The sequence below is a fragment of the Halyomorpha halys genome, unplaced genomic scaffold, assembly GCF_000696795.3.
Source record: "Halyomorpha halys isolate HHAL.00 unplaced genomic scaffold, Hhal_1.1 Scaffold165.1, whole genome shotgun sequence".
In the NCBI taxonomy this organism is placed as follows: domain Eukaryota; kingdom Metazoa; phylum Arthropoda; class Insecta; order Hemiptera; family Pentatomidae; genus Halyomorpha; species Halyomorpha halys.
Genome location: NW_027111427.1, coordinates 828,419 through 835,199, shown reverse-complemented (window position 1 = coordinate 835,199; position 6,781 = coordinate 828,419). Strand labels below are relative to the sequence as shown.

At 32.4% G+C, this 6,781-nt stretch overlaps 1 protein-coding gene and 1 long non-coding RNA gene across 6 annotated transcripts in view; one reads left to right on the top strand and one right to left on the bottom strand.

The window, feature by feature from the left end:
• LOC106678871 (glutamate receptor ionotropic, kainate 2) overlaps window positions 1-6,781 on the bottom strand; it is a 676,475-nt gene that overhangs the window by 423,198 nt on the left and 246,496 nt on the right. The window lies entirely within an intron of this gene.
• LOC106678874 (uncharacterized) overlaps window positions 1-6,781 on the top strand; it is a 45,225-nt gene that overhangs the window by 2,980 nt on the left and 35,464 nt on the right. The window contains exon 2 of the long non-coding RNA XR_001342853.2: window positions 3,269-3,400. This is a non-coding gene — a long non-coding RNA (uncharacterized lncRNA). The remainder of the gene's footprint in view (window positions 1-3,268; window positions 3,401-6,781) is intronic.

Sequence of the window (6,781 nt, the reverse complement as noted above, 5' to 3'; positions counted from 1 at the left end):
ATTTTACTAAAGACTATAACTAAAAAATTATAAATCATAAAACTGATCAAATCCTTTTGTTGTTTACATTAATGCATTAATGTAGAAAAAAAAAAATGTAGACAGTATTAAAAAAAAAAAAATTATACCACGTCAAATAAGGTAAGTCGGTTCAAGTTCAGACTTAGTGTTAAAGTCAACTTTGAAAGGTTATTAATAAATTAATATTTAAGATTATTTTTGTACAGTTGTAAATAGCAATAAATAAATATTAAAAAAAAATTAGTTTAATTTTTCTTTAGTTTAGAATGAACAATTCTTGAGGCAAGAGCATGAAACGTGGCCCTCTAAATTTCAGGCCACAAATAATCTTTTTTTTTGTCAAAATATCACTTACTTTAATATACATGTTTTACCCAGTAAAATGTATTGAGCGAAATATAAATAAAACAATACAGGATAAATCAATAATAAAACTGAAACTTAATTAAGCATGAGTTTTAAAAAACTAAAATTTTTATGATAATATTTTACCTAATTAAAAGCTAACATTCATTTAAATCATGATGAAATCAACTGGAAAGATGATAATAAAAATTAAATTAAAAATAAAATAACTCAGTTATGACGTGAAACAATCATTTTAAACAGATTCTACTTATCTTAAAAAAAACAACTTTATTTATTGGTAGATATTACAATCTGCCACACTGGGCAATAGGTATCAGTGATGAATGATCACATTCATACTAAAATAAAATAAAAAATAAATAAATAAATGAAAGAAAAAAAGTACATAAAAATAAATAAAATTGTACTTCTATCTAAATAAGAAAAAATTACTTTTTTCGGGCTATTGCTGGAGATGGAACATTAACTATGATATCACTTATGTCAATTTTGTAGAAACGTTAAGTCTTAAAAATTGTGATTGAAAAATTTGCATTTTCTGAATCTGTGTCTTTTTAGCAGGTCCATAAATTTGGCAGGCATAAGTCCATATGAGTTTTAGTAAGTATGCGTTAAGTTTATGGGCGGCAAATGACATAATAAAGAAATGAATAAATTGATATTTTTGAATTGAATCTTTACCCAAAATTTTTTCTTATATTCAGTTTTTCTTTCTTTTTAAACTGTTTAATAAATAATTAATTATTTTTATTTTTAAATTCTTCAGATAACGAACGATGATAAAGGAAAACCAATTAACTTATAAGAGGTGGGAGAAAATCCGATTTTCAACATAATACCATCCTCGGATTAGATTTATCGGCTCATCTCATTTCTTGAAGAGATTAAAATAATGAATTCAAAACATTCCTATACAATTAAAAATAAATTATAGACAAAATTATTTTTTTACTAACAGTCAGTAACAGTTTTAGTAACAATGGAAGGGCAAAATAAAAACTATAAATATATTCATTCATCTATATAAACTCATATCTAATTATTATAGAATTAGAACAGAATGTAAAAGGGGCTAACGATTGGTGTTCAGCTTTCATAGTTATTTAATTTGGCTCTGAATTATGCAGTAGGGAAAGCAGAAATTCATTTAATAGGAACAGTGTATAACAAATCAACAATAATGATGTAGATTTTAACAGGAGAAAGTTAAGAAATGTTTTTTTTTTTTTTTATTTATTTATTTATTGATATTTACAACTGTGTAAAAAAAAATACAACAAGTAAATTTGATCATAATGACATAATGATATGATACAGGATGTAGAGAAACTACCCAGTAGTAGAACTCTAAAAACAGTTTACAATATAAGGTCACTAGGCCATCTTATTTTCAGGCGCCTCGGAGGATTGCCGGGATTGGAGGGGGAGGCAGGTTAGGAACTAGTTTTTTTGGGTGGTTAGGGAGTTTATTATGGAAGGAATAATATCGGGTTCGGGCTAGATCGGTTAGATAAGGAACATTTAGGTCTTTATGGATGGTTTTATTAGTAAAAAAATAAGGAGCATTGAGGATTTTACGAAGGATTTTGGATTGTAAAGATTGGATACGAGAGGAATTCGAAGGGTAGTGGAGCCCCAAAGCTCAACTCCATATGTCCAGATTGGCCTTATTATTGTCAAGTAGATCAGTCTTTTGTAATGAATTGGAAGTTTAGACCGTTTGTCTAGTAAGTGCTGTAATAGTCGGAATCTGCGTGCAGTTTCCTGTCTTTTCAGTCTTGTGTGAGGATTCCAGGTTAATCGTTTGTCAAGATGTAGTCCAAGATAACGAATCTGTTCTACAAGAGTAAGAGCCACATTATTAAAGTATACTGTAGGGCAGTCGGCAAGTTTACGACGAAGAGTAAATGTGATTTGTTGGAATTTATTTTTATCCTCCAATTTCGACACCATTCTTCGAGGATTGTGATATGGGACTGGAGAGTTTGGGATGCAATCAAAGGATTATTACTAACTGTGAGCACACATGTGTCATCAGCATACGTGGTTAAGAAATGTGAAGCGAGATCAGCACTGGGATGGGTGACCATCCGAGATGTGTGATCAGTTATTCTAGAGGACCACACTTTGCCCTCTCCTTCTGGACATGTGAGGCGCGTCAGCCTATTGGAGGCAACTTACAAACCGAACTTAGGAATGAAGACCTTACCCTGTCACCATCAGTATATATCGCGTGCATATTTTATATAGTGAACCTTTAGTAATGAAATATAGATTATTTTTAATTTTCCAACGCCACCAAATAAAGTTCCTTATGATATAAGTTTAAAACAGTCGGAGACATATCTGCACCTATTATTTTTATTGCATATAAAAAAAATTAATTTGACACAAATGTTAAATCGTGTTAAACCATAAACCGATAGTTGAAAAATACTTTTTTATTACATTTCTATTTCTTATATTCCGGTAGATAAACAATCAATCAATATGAGTAAAGAGCCTATCAAACCCAGACCAAGAACCGCTCATATTGAAGGAAATTCAATTCTATTTCACCGAAGTGTTCCTGACATCGCTCGATAATCCTCACAACTCGACTCAAATACTAAATAAATCCACCTTTTAGCGGACGTTATGTATGTTCATTTATAATTCTGCCTATATCTACATGTTGCTAGATGCTTGTATCCTCTGTATTTTCAAAAGTTAAAGAACGAAATCTACGTAAAAATGTTAGCATGTCATTAAAAATGGGAATTTTAAAATATATATGTAGTGAATTTAATGTAATACATTACAGTCCTTTATTAAACAAATTTAAAAAGTATATATATGTTATTTACTAATATTTGTAATAGTAATGAACTGCTCATAGGAATTAAAATACTTCAGGGCACAGGATAACTAGCCTTATTAAGGGCGATTACATTAGAAAATATCAGATGTTTGGCTATGATTCAAGGCACCCAAAACCATGTTGAACCCAAGAGGAACGATATATACGAGAGTAAGTCAATTATTATCTGTCATATAGTTATAAAATTTTATTGTAATTGTTGCGGCCAACACATCGTTTAACGAAATGAAAATGGACTGTACAACATATGTTAATAAAAACATAAAAAATAACAATAAAGTTTAAAAGGCATATGTTTTTCTTTTGTTTTTATACTGAAAAATAGACAGATGACATCTAACCGTCTCAGTGTGCACACACATATCGTCCCCTTTATCTACTCACTACGCACTCGTAGTTCCTGGCCATCTCCGTCATCAACATCATTTTATCCACAGCGGGCGGACTTCTTCAACTCACCCTCCAAGAGTTGAATCCTCCACGGAGGATAAGGCGGGCGGACATACGTCCCTTTTGTCGATCTACTTCCACCAGAATATCCACTCAGAACAACCACAACCGGGGACCCACCACCGATGATTTAAGACTTTTTCTCTTTCTTTTGTTCAATTAATATTATTTTATAATAGTGTTAAGCTTTTTTTTTTTTTTTCTAGTTTGTATATTTTTTGTTCCTTTTATTATCTTTATTTATTTAAAAATACAAAAATAACAAAATTCGACTAGTCTTTTATTTTCACGGTTGGGCTAGTAAAGGTTCCTTTTGAACCCCTACCCGCCGTAACAGTAATCAAAAAGGAAACTAACAAGTAGATCATTTTTGATATATTCCCCTTGCTTTTCAACGCACTTGGTCCATCGTTGTACAAGCTACATGAAAATTTTTCCGTTGAGCTGCGAGCGAGGAATTCACTGCTTCTTTCATTGCTTCGTCCAAGGTAAATCGACGGTTCCTTAATGCCTCTTTGAGTAGTCCAAACAAGTGATAGTCAGAAGGGGCAAGATCTGGACCATATGGAGGATGATCCAGTAGAATTTGCGTATGCTGGTGTGGTAAACATATTAACATTATCCGAAACATATTAAAATTAAAAAGGCAAGATATTTTGTTGGAGAGCGTAAAACATTACAGTTTCGGAACCTTTCAAAGCTACTCACGCATAAAACTTCAGATAAATTGTAATATACGCAGATGAAATGTGAATCTTGAATCAATCTTGTGAATCAGGGTAAGGAAGGTCTTTCAACAGAGCCATATGAATAGATGACCTTGGAAGACGAAAGATGAGAGACAAAAACTACTATCTTTATAACAAATAGTAACTTATGTCAAATCGTTAGATTGTTTAGACAATACGAGAAGGTAAAGCACTTCTTTTCTCCCCCTTCCCCCCAAAAAAAAGAAATACTATATGAAAGAACATAAGTAAAAAGAAGAGAAAAGAAGGAGAGGCTACGATGGATCGATGAGATTGTGACTGAGATTCATGAAGAATGAGAATTGGATAATAGAAAAATCAAACTGCTAATAGAGGCCGCTCCGAAGCTTAGGGGTTAGACGCTAGGAGGTTCCGGGCGGTGCCGGTTTGAATCCGGCCTTGGGGAGTTGACTTTTTTCATTAAGTGATGGTCCCACAAAATGAAGAACTTGACCCTCAACCATGGTTAGAATAGGTTGGTTACCTGTAGATAACTAGGCAAACATAACACGGATTGCCTTAAAAAAAAAAAAAAAAAACTGCTAATAGGATTGGAGAGGTATAGTTCAGGATGCCAACTAAGGCCCTATAAGGGCTGTAGAACTAATGGAATACTTTATATACTTGACTGTTATAAACTTTATTTATAAAAAAAAAAGACTGCAAAGTCATAGGTCAGGGAATTATGAGTGACAAGAAAAATGCTTTTGGCCGCAGTGAAACGAAAGTAGTGGATGTAATTTAATGACTTTTATACTAAACCATGACACTTCTAATATCCAACTTCTGTTTCATTTTCCCTGCATGCTACAGTCCCTCCGACGTTTTGTAAGATAAGTTTATAAGAGGAGTTTAGAATAAGGTTTTATTAAAACATCTGTTTCTATTCTTCCTGACTCTATCCAGTTTTAATTGGGCAGGCATTAATCGGTCGTTTGTAGGGAGGCTAAGATAATTGTGAATTAATTGTTGAGTTTCAATTGAACTAAATCTCTCATATGAGATATATGTCAGTTGTACGTAAGATAGCTCTAGGAAAAATCCGTTTTGGTATAAACCTTATGGTACTAGGGGATATATAAAACGGGGCCAATATCCTAAACGAATTCCCTTCCATAATTTCCATAATCTTCCTCAATCTGGTTTTAGTGCTGATGGGGCCATAATAGATAATATCGGATTAAACTATACAAAGATTTCTAGAAGCTCTCATTAGCGTTAATTAGTTATGATTAACTCAAATATTTATTGTTATTTAGCTGTAGTAAATTAACAACAGAAATCATTATTAAGCGTACTAAAAACTGGTTAAGGGGCACATAATCTCCGATCTAACGGATCATAGTGAAATTGATTCATGTTCGTAAAACCTATTCATCCATTGTCCGTATTCCAAATGAAAGTATTTTAGTAAATTTTAAAAAGTAAATCGAATTGATTTTAAGAATTTGAAGGAACGATTTATAATTGAAAACGTTTCAAATAACTATAAATTGGATATTTTATTGGTCAAAGAAATTTATAGATATGAAAGGATAAAGGCAAGTAAAAAGTGATTTATTCGGTTATTTATTAGAATTATATAGAACCAGTTTATATAGAACCACATGATTTTTGGTAACAAATTTTCCAACCTGATGTGTATATTCGATTACAAAATAGAGCCAGTAACTCAGCGAAGCAAAGTATTGCTTCAAGTATTTGACTGAACAGTGCTCAAGGTTGGGAGTGGTTGTGGTTGTGGACGTAGTACCTCAGGTTAGAGGATTTATTAGATGGAGTTAACAATTGCAATGTGAGGCACAAATTATGTGTGGAATGCCTGGGTAATTGTGTAGTAAACCATTACTGGCCTTGGAAAGGATTTACTAATATATTCTAAACATTGTAGATCAAATATTTTTAAAAATTAATATATAAATTAACATAAATAGAATATAATAATTTTTTTCATCTTCGTTAATCGATTCTGTGACTTTAGCCGTGAGTCAATCAAGTGGGTCTGGGAACGAAATCGTGAGGCACAGCCCAGATTCAATAAACTGGGTACCTCTATTTAGGTAAAACCTGGTGGTTGAGCGCAATCGAATAAATTCCTTGTATTACTGTTCTCAAAGAAAAAGTGCACCTCTGACTATTTATGTTCGGCTCTTTACTTCTTTATTAAAAAACTATTATAATTTTTGGCATACTGGAAGATTATTGATTGACCGTGTGTAAAGATGAAAGGAATATGGTCCGGGTGCGGTCAAAAAAACTCAAATAGTAGAATTATACTATTTTATTGAGCCAACGTTTCGCCCCACGTGGCAGGGCTTCGTCAGGGATTCAA